We start from the raw sequence: 11,091 nt of genomic DNA, 5'->3' as shown, positions 1-11,091 counted from the left end.
GCAGCTGTAAACCTAGATGGCATTATCGGTTTGCACAACAGTGACTGCAAAACCTCTGCTTTAATAAAAAAGGAGACAATGGGCAAAAACTAAATGACAGTACTGTGCACAATTATATGCTGTAAATCTCTGTAAATGTGTGAATCGCGGTTATGCTGCAAATTATATTTCCTGCGAACTGACTTTCATAAAAGATGTGTGGTTCTTTGTTCTTTTCCTTTGCCTTCGTCAGCAGGTCCAGTGCGTCTCAGCAGATGTAATCCTACCTTCAGCATGACCCTTTTTGTGCTTGGAGAGCACAGTGGGATTGAAATAGGCCATTCTTGGGGTCATATATAGTGGACATCCAGCAGTAGAATTTTATAATGATATTCTTATTTATTATGAAGGTCTAAGGTGACATCAAGGGTTGTACAAAAGCAGAAACAATAAACACAAGTTTATAATAAATCCTCATATGTTGTTGTATTGGTTCAATATTGATAAATGTGGGTGTGTCAGTGTGTTCTCTTAAAGTTGCCTTGCTCATATTTAGAGTTGTCAAGTTAACAAATCAATCAATCTCATTGTCCCGGTGACAGCCATAAAGAAATAGTGTGTAACATCAGATTATATAAACTCATATCTCCACCTGCCTTCCAAATGTTTTTTTGTCAGAGGTTATTGGGATTCTGTGGTGAGTAGTGAAAAGAGAACCAGACTTCTTTGTTAAATTGATAGTCAGTTTGTGTCTGGTCCTCTCTAGAGAGAGAATTTTACTGGTGGGTTCCAACAAAATCTGCTAGGTTTTTTTCTTTTTAATTTTATACAAATTAATATAAAATGCAATCAGATATATTCTTGCACACAAGTATGGAGCCCATATCTCTGAATATTGGCATGGATTTAAACGCTTTACATAGAGGGCTATTTTTGTGAAGTAATTTTAGAGCTATTATAGAGTTTATTGTAATGTGACATTTATGCTTGTTTAAATATTAAAGGCAAAAACTTGGAAATGAACCCCCAAAAATAATAAATAAATGAAGGTAAGAGAGAAAAATCAGAAAAAAGTTGAAATTGCCAGTGTTTGGGACACCAGTGTCAGAGCATAGTTCACACAGCCTGTTGTGATCTTATGTGAAATCCCCTTTTTGGGTTTGGTTCACTCTAAATACCAACTAAATCTTGGGGGTTGAATTAGGGTTAATTTTTTCTTAACGTAGTTCATCTGTCAATATGTACCACCATGTGTTATTTTCCAGGCAGGACATCTACATAAGATGAACGTGTACATTTTCATCTTATGTATATTGCTAGATGTTGTGAATAGTGTCTTGTTTGGGAGTGTGTATAAATGACACTTGGTCAATGCTGGAAAAACATCCCCACAGGACTTTCATTGTAAAATGTCTGCAGTTAAGTGTACAGTAACTTGCTCACTTAAAGTGCCCTTCTGGTATTTCCCTGACAGAGTGTTACTCCACTATTAGTATTTTACATTTATACATTAGTAAGAGTTTGAAACATGTTACTTAATGTTACTTACTGCAACATAATAAGATGATTACACCCAGGGAAAGTTTTAGAGCTTGGAGCTGGTGCTCATAATATGATTCCTGGAAATTTGTAGTGAATGAACTGTGAATTTACCTGACACGTATTACAACTGGGCTATTGCAGAGTTGAGAAAGCCATGGCTGACACACCACATGAATCTTTAAAACTGGCCAATCAAACTGTGTCACCACCTCAGGAAGGAGCATGATTTCTGAGTCATATTGTGCCACCCACTGGTCACTGATGCTTCCATGTTAGGTTATTAAGCACTTGAACTCTGAGACAAAGTTATTAACTGTTTTTATCAAGCTGTGCAGTCATTTATTTATTCCTTCTTTGATTTACTGATTTCTTAGAAAATCTGAAGAATAGACAGCCTCCAACAAAGTAGCACAAAGAATTGCAAAGATTAGGTTTTAACAATGTCTAAAACAAGTTGGTTGGATCAGCAGATGTGTCAAATCAATTTATTTTGCCATTGCCAAAGACATAACTCTGTGAGGTGAACATGCTATTATAATTTAAATGTCCCTTTTATAGAATTCATAATCAGAAGACATGATGTCTGTAAGTCAGTTAAACACAGTAAATTGAACTTGAAATGTTTAATTCAATATACAGTACCTACACACAAATAAAGTCAGTCATGGGTATAAAAAGTATACATGGCACTTCTTTAAACGGAGGTCACAGTGAAACAAATACAGTAACAGAATGACATGTAACAGTACGGTATATTCTCCTATGACCAGACACCATCCCAGGCTTACAATACAGAGAATCATTCCAGACCCATGACAGGTCCAATAAAAGGCCTGTGAAAAATTTTACAGGACACAGACCTGTGCAGATCGACAGGAAGCAGTGACATCATGGTGACAAACAAAATAATGAATATCATGAGAGAAAAGAAACAACAAAAATAGCTTAGCCCTCAACTGAGGTAGATTAAAAACACAACTCCCAAATTCAGTAGCATGAAGATGGAGCAAGTAACTTTTCCCACAGAAAAAAAGTGAAAAGATAAAAAAAAAATTAAATAAACACTGCTATGAAGAAAAGCACACATTAACATAAGTGTTTTTGCCAATGGTCAGGGAATTCCCCATTAACACATGACAAAGAAACAGCAGAAATGAAAAATGGGAAGAAGGAAGAATGAAAACAGATGTCCATGAAGGTGGGCATGTCAATTGCATTTCTCTGTTCAAGTGTAATGTTCAGATACCTGCAACAGAATATGCCAAGTTATTCAAGGATTTATTAAGCTGTTACTGCAGTTTTTCGGTATTCAGAAGTACCCAGATAGAAAAATCTGTATAGAACCTAAAAATATAAAACAACTGAGTAGTTTATTATCTAAGATAATGATGATCAAGAGTCTTCCTCTTGCAGAATATTTACACACCACTGTATATGAATTAAATCAGAGCTAGTTGAATCAATTCACTGGCTTCTTACACTGACCTCCCCATAAAAGTAAAACCAGACTTTCTGAGTGTTTGTCTGGACATTTCAATATTTCACTCAAACGACTCGGTATTACAGGGGAAACGTTTCTTAAAGGTTACAAAATACAGAAATCAGTACTACATAATAAAGTCTGTCTATGAAGTCTTTCACTTTACAGTTCCTGTTTGCCTTCAACCTCCTCTTTTGTCATGTTTATTAACAGTGCAAGCTCCACAACATTACAGTTTGCACAGAACTGGGCTTTTACGAACAGAACCATTCACCTTGAAGTCAAGGTCCTAAAATAGCCCCGGTATTCTGTGATTCACAGCCTCCATTCTTCAAAGCATACAAACAGCAGAGCATTCAGAACCCAATCCAAGGGCAGAGATAAAGGATCTTTACTTTACAGCATGAATGTCTGCAAGACAATTAGAGAAAACCACTGAACTGAAGGCAAACCTTAACAAAAACAATGCTGGATGCATTCTTGTAAGACTTGTGAGCTGTGAGCAGAGAAAATTAATTCTGTGTTTTGTTGTGGTTCGGCCACTCTTGTGTATGATGTGATACTTTTCCCTCCACAACAGGATAAACCGGATTTTAAAAGAGATGTGACCCTGTATTGTTCAAAAGGTGAGAAATCCAACCAGCTGACTTTGAGTAAAGACTGTCCACATTCAACAGCATGGTGATCAAGGCTGCCTGGAATCTATCCACAAGAAAAGATCAGTAACATTTAATATACCCTACATAACTGATAGCAGTATTAGAAATAACTCAAAACTAAAATACTCATATTGTTCTACCCCCTAAGCCTTTAAAATAGGATTCTTTCTATATGACACAAATCCAGCCTGACATGGCTTAGGGGGTTTTACACTCTGCAGTAGAACATGAGCTCAAGTGTGCCAAACAGCATTGCACTTATCTCATACACCACTACAACCCTTACACATACAATTACGGCAGGGTCTGACAATCCATCAACCACAACCAATAATATATATGATAAGTCATCACCACCAGCTCACACTACCAATGCAGTGCCTCATCCAGGAACAAAGAAACACTTCTTTGCATAAACCTGCCAACTGGCATGAATATATTGGGATAAATATTAAAGGAAAGCTGTCATAATGTGGCCCAGTGAATGGTTTTAAACCTTCGTTCAGCCAGAAGGGAGGACTCTCTACTTTAGTGGCTGCTCTATTTCACTTCATGCAGATTAGTCAATATAAAAAAACAATATCTATATAAATGACAATTACCGTAACAAGCCAACACTTCCCCCATCCTCAAGTCTGATCTATCTCTCACTCACAAATGATCAATTTAACAATAGAGAACAGTGAAGACCTATTTTGTAATTTGGATGCTATATTTATGGATAGCCACTAGAGGGAACAGCAAACTAGTGAATGAAGTTTGCAAGGATAAACGCACACCTGGAGTACCTTATGCCCACACCGGAAGAATCTTTCACCTAAATAAGCAGCTATGAACTTTTACTTGTGATTATAGTCACCTCCTTATGATTGCATAAAGCTACTTGACATTATGAACTCAACTGGAGTATGCACATAACAGCAGTGCATTTGGTGGAATAAAATGGCAAAAACTTTGTACTGAACCATCGTCACAAATTCAAGATACACATTTTCAAACTTCGACAATAACTTAACGAATAATCAGCTATATACATGATTAACAGTTTAAAATCCTGCCCCTAATATATCCCAAAACATCTAAATGATAAGTTGTAACAACCATATTGTTTATGTACAAATGAGACATCTTAGATATGCCTTTTTCATGTATTCTCAGAACAACTTTGTAACAACATTCCATAAAAGTTAAGTAAATGAACATTCATAATTGTAAATGAAACCATGTCACAATTTTTACAACTTTCAAAACCAAAGTACAATTAGACAATATGTATATAGACAGAATGTTAACAGAACATGTGGACAGTTATCCTACGTAAAATGCACTGGGACCAAAAAGCCTTATGCACTTAACTTTTGTATTGCACGTATAAAGGATATGTATTTAATCATAGCATGCAGCCATAGGAAAAAAATATATATAAATAAAAGGACTAGCTACATATTATACTTTGTTATAACATAAAATTGAATATACAATTACCCACTACTGTATTCATGCAGAGCCCACTTTAAAAACTGCTGTACAGTAGTTTGTAGGTGAAATTCATTTTTGGTGCAATATTAAGGTTTTATGTGAAAAAAAAGACAATGCCCAGAAGAACAGGATATCCCTTAGTTCCCCAACAGTACTCTCATATGTCACTTGTACATGAAAAATAAACAGGTAAATAAGGATTAAATCAAACAACAACGAAAAGTAACAAAGCACTTTCAACTGGAGAAAGGTAAACACATGCAGTACACATGTGGCTCCCTGATGCCCTTGACCACAACGCAACACCTGTGCTGGAATGCCACAGTTGCAATTCTATCAAATGAGCCTTTTCACACACGCCATCCTTCAGTATTCAAAAGAAAGCACCTGCGATGTCTAACTACTCTGCTCCTTCAGAGAGCAATACGGCTGCCTGGTGCAGAACTCCTGATGGGGGGAGAGAAGGCTACAAAAGTGTGACTCCAAAGAAAAGCTCACCAGCTTTAAAGTGCACCAGAAAACTCTGAATATTTCTAACATCAGTCAGATACTCCCACACAACTTTTCAGAACTTAATCTTGGAGAGAACAGAGGAAAATAAGATGGTTTTGACATTTCTCTAAAGTTGAAAGACTGCCAGAGTAGGAAACACAATGTACCCTGGATCACAACTGAAATCCTCCTTTATAATTAATGGCTATATCAATCGGATTTAACCTAAATTATGTCTAAGAATTTCCTTGTTTACTGACAATTACCAGCATTCAGTTAAAACACAGTGCTGAGTGCTGTTCCTTTCTGTTGTTGCATATAAGAGTGGAGCTAGTGGTGTCTTGCTATTTTTTTACAGCTGAATGCAGTTTAGAAAGAAAAATAAAGATTAAAAAAGATGATTTCGAGGAGAAATCTAGTTTTAAGACAAGAAAACCTGACACAGAATGACGCATGTTCAAGAAAGGAGTAGAGATTCATCAAATGTCATGTGAGACAATGGAGAGAATGTGAACACGCCCTTCTAAGGTTTGTAAGAAAACAAAATATGCCATTTTCAAAAATGTTATTTAAATAAAACAAAATTCAAGTTCACTTACCAAAAAAAAGAGCAAAAGTGAAGTAAAATCTGGTTGTGACAGACTACAGCACAATTATTCCTTCCTGAATGACACATCAAAATATACATATAGCACCAGTGTATACAGTAGTATGTACAGTCTTTGCAGGGGCAATCAGCCATGTACTCCAATGTAAACAATAAGAGCTGATTTCCCATATACCCACAGACAGCAGCAACAAAATAGTAACTGGGTCTTTATCCAGGTTTTCGTAAAAGGCCTGAAGTCATCTACACACACTATCGGTTAGAGGAAAACTTTGTCTTTTGAAAACAGTAGGGCTGTTGGTAGGGATATGCAAATTGATGGTCAAGTTCACAGAGCCAGTTTTACCTTTAAAAAGGTAAATTGGGCCCTTGACTACCACAAACCCCACTGAGACCAATGAAGTGAGCAGAAGGAAGGAACGGGACCCCTATTTGTATTAGGGTGAAGCTGGATTCTCTCCAGATGACCACAGGCGTGCCTAGAGCACAAGCCAAAAAGTTGAGGAAACCTGGCCATTGAGACTGGAGTCTGCTCTGTCCCAAGCATAGAGTTAGATACTAAAACTACATTTTCAGTGTGACTGACCCTAAGACAATTCCTTATACATACTTACACATATTTTCCCATCATGCAACACATCTGACCAGCAGTTAAACACATGAAAGAGCCTGTTTACTGCTCTCCAATTCTAATAAAAGTAAATAAAAGAGAACCATGATTAACACTGTTATAATATCTTCACACGGAGTTTCTCATGCTATAACTTCTTATTTTAAAGAGCCCCAACGTGACATAATAAATGTTGTCATTGCTTTCCCCTCCAATAGCAAAAGATTTTGCTTTTTGCTGTATGCCTTCTAAATTTGTGAGCTTCTCTAAAATGTTGCAATGTGTGTTTTGTACAGTATGCACAAACGTACAAAGAGGACGTCCATTTTTCAAACCTCACCATGCTCATAAACAATCATTTTTCTTTGAAAAAAAAATTGCTAAGCAATGCTTGTATCATCAGTAAAACAAAGCATTTTGAGCTAGAGGACCATTTAAGTTTTTTTTAGAGACACTTACTAATACAAATTCATATATGGAATGGTCTGGGAGATGGAGATGGAAGGGGCTCAAATTGAAACAAAAATATATAAATAATACCCTTAATAATATAATAAAAAATGATAAGAACCACCATCCTCATCATCAATAAGGAGCCTTGTTCACATGCATTCTGAGTTGTTGTTGTATGAATTTCAGGCCATAATTTTTGCCTACTCCTTTAAAGGTGCACTGTTCACACAGACAGATGAGAAAAGTTGATGAGGAGGCTGTTTGACAGGAGGCCTCCAGAGGGCGATGTCCTGTTCTTCACAGCTTTGGAGTGCACGGCTGCCTGAATAAATAAATACGGCCCAGGCTCAGGATCTTATCCGTTCCTCCGGGTGTAAGACGGGTGGAGGCAGTCACTGGGATCGCACCTTCCGTGTTGCCCTTGAGGCCCCGGAGGGCCTGGTGGGCCCTGAGAGCCGGTGCCAGGCACACCTGGGGAAAGAGAGAGAGAAAGAAAAATGGGTGCATACAGTAGCATACTGGTAATACAAATTACATGCTCTTTGGCTCACTACACTTTCTGACTGAAGTTATATGGTGCCAAAGTTCAAAATGTATAGGGGCAGGGTAAGGTCTAAACTCTTGACCCCTTGGCTTCTTGACCCCTTGAATCAGTAGGGTACGAACTCATTACATTACACCATGCTAGATGCATGATTAAGTGAAATTATGGAATATGTGTTTATCTTACTGGGCACGTATTCACCTGTAATAATTTATTTACGATGAGCATGACTATCACACAACCTGTCCATACTTCAATCGTACTGTAATATCATTTTTGGGTGGGTCTGTAGGGTGGTCTGCAAGGCTACTGATGGAGTCCTGAACTCAAATCAAACTATACAGTTGTGGCAGGGAAAAAGTTGTGTGGCGGCAACAGAGGCAGTAAGAGGGAAACCATTGACTACATTCGTGTTTATTAATGGCTGCAGTTTTTATTTTAAACAGTAAATTAGTGTGGAAGCCATGCTAATCTATGAGGTGATGGATGTGTGTACATTTATTAGTTTCCTTGAGTGGACAGACAAACCTTTTCTATGCAAGAGTCTAACTTATTGTGTATGTGAACTGGTGCAATTACAAGTCACACATGCATCTATGTGTTTGTGTGTGTGTGTGTGTGTGTGTGTGTGTAATGGATAGAAATTAGGATTATGACAGGATAGTAATGTGTGCATGTTGCTGTGCTGATCAAACAAAAATACATTTTCGAATTTGCACTCACACTTAACTACTACACACAGTTAGGAGACATTGTCCTTTAAATTAACTTGACTTTCCTTTCAAAGACATTGAGAAATTGCACTCCTTTAAAAGAACATGCCTGCAGGCAATGGAGGAAAAAAGATGAAAACATACAGTAATAATGACTCCATTTGTCTACTAACAATTTACAGTCCACAGTTTAACTCTACTAGACAAGTCCATTTGTAAGCCATTCTCATTCTACCACTACAAAGTTCCTGACCAGTGTGCTTCACATTCCCTGCTCTAGACAATGAATGTTAAAGTCACTGGTTGTGTAATGAGGAAGATTCTAATCAATTGTATTGTTACCTATATTCTGATCTGAACTGCACTGGAAATGTTATTCCCACTTTCCATTAACTACAGATTTGTGCATCTGGTGCAAGGCCACATTTATACTGTGTTATTGTTGTAAATATGTAGAGAATTTGACTACCTTTCTCTCCTGTTTCAAAAAAAAAAATTAACTTAAAAAAGCAGCTTTGTTTGCCCTTGGTAGATTAGAAATTCTTTGAGATGCATCATGTCCACAAAAGAGGAATTAATCATTTTGTTCTAGTACCCGCTGTTAAGTAATCAAAACAAAGAAGAAAAAAAAATGGTGAACGATTTTTTTTAACACACAAAGGCAACAAACTAAATTACTACTGTCAGTTCTGTAGCATTATAAAATAAACTGGCTCTTCAAAAGATTCCATGCTCATTAGTTTGGTTATGAGTCATTATACACTTTTGTTTTTTTCAATTTAAAAGGTTAAATTACAACCATGAATCACCCAATTAATCTATTGGCTGATGATAAATCTCTGTTTGTCTAAAATGTCTGCGACAATTTTCAGGAAATAGTTTATGGTTTGTGATGTTTGGATGTAAGAACATTTTACTGCTTTAATATAAATTAAAAACATAAAATATGACCAGGATATTATCAGGATAGTGTAGTCTGTTATGGTATGGCATGATGTGGTACAGTATGGTGTGGCAAGACAAATATTGGGAAGATGCAAACAACCTGACATTTATGTCCTACTGTTCCTGTTCATTTTTTGTTTTCAGCACATCATGCTAATATGTCATTGCACTTGAACTATGAAAAAAACTGTGAAACTTTCTCTGTTTTCTTTTTCTGCCTCAAACCTTTGTCCAGATGCATGAAAAAATAGTCAGTCAGACCAAGCAGGTAGGCTTTGTGCAAAACACATACAGCCATTACATAGCCTAATGACACAGACTTTCCAAGGTTTCAGTTTAGTGCATGAATACAGCACTCAAATAGAACACAGTTCACTGAAATCTATAACAAAGGTGTTAAAACCTATTGAGGCTCTAGCTCCCATTTCTCCATTACAGACGATTACTACTTGATTTAGGGTTTAACCGTCTCAGCTCAGCTCTCTTGGATTAGTTTCATGATGTTCTCTTGGGTCTCGTTCAGATTTAACATAGCACCAGAAATGACTTCTTTGGTCACCTTTATGAATCAAACTATTCATACCTGGTGGCCCTGCAGGACCTGGTGTTCCAGGAATTCCCAGACCAAGCTGGCCCCTCTCTCCTTTCTGACCACGGTACCCTGAAAAGAAATGCAGGACACCTGTTGGCCCCATACCAATATACTTCATCATTCACAACATCAGGATGGGCCATCCCCATGAGAGCATTAAGATTCCATTATATGAAGAAAACCTTTTATAAGTAGGGTTAGTGCAAATGTGCAGTCAGATTTCTGCTTGTATTGAATAACTTCAGGTGAAAAACCACATTCCCCATACCACAGCCTTATCTCACTGTATAACTAATTAAATTTAGAGCAGTTGAAGTAACATTTTTGCGAATAATAAGTATCCTCCAAGTGACAATCTTGTCTATGCTTTTTTTCCCTTTTATGCAGCCCCCTTTTGGAATCACTAACTGAATGTATTAGGCTCGTCTCACCATGACAACCACCGCACTTGTGCAGGAGTCCTAGGGAGTAGCAAATGCAATCCTCCTTGCATGCCAACCGTGACTATTTTTCACACTAAATTGGCAAGCACACTATAGCAAGCTACGCATCTATTGGAGGATGGGCAAGGCTTCACTGATGTCATCCAAGCAACCAGCAGGCACCTGACGAGTGACAGGGTGATTGAAAGTGCCAAGACAAGCATTCTGCTGACATACCTACCCTTATCCCTGGCACAACAAAGCCAATTTGTTCTGCGTGCTACTGACCATCACTGGCTGATGCCATGGCAGGGATCAAACCAGGGCTGTGGAGCTCAGTCTGTGCTCAAGGCAAGTGCCTTAACTATTGAGCTACTCAGTAACCAAAGTAATAATGTTTACCAATATTTAAGCTTACTTAGATTTAAGTACACGTTTTGGTAAAATTGTAGCCGATGAATGACTTCCTAGCAGTCTGAAAATAATATGCATGGCCTACTGACATACTGTCAAAACATTTCTCATCAAAAAACATCCAGTCTATGGCTTTATGTGAGAGAAGTTTGGCAAGACG

This window comes from Megalops cyprinoides, chromosome 15 (genome assembly GCF_013368585.1).
Source record: "Megalops cyprinoides isolate fMegCyp1 chromosome 15, fMegCyp1.pri, whole genome shotgun sequence".
Lineage (NCBI taxonomy): Eukaryota > Metazoa > Chordata > Actinopteri > Elopiformes > Megalopidae > Megalops > Megalops cyprinoides.
The sequence above is the reverse complement of the archived record's forward strand: the minus strand, read 5'-3'. Positions refer to the sequence as shown.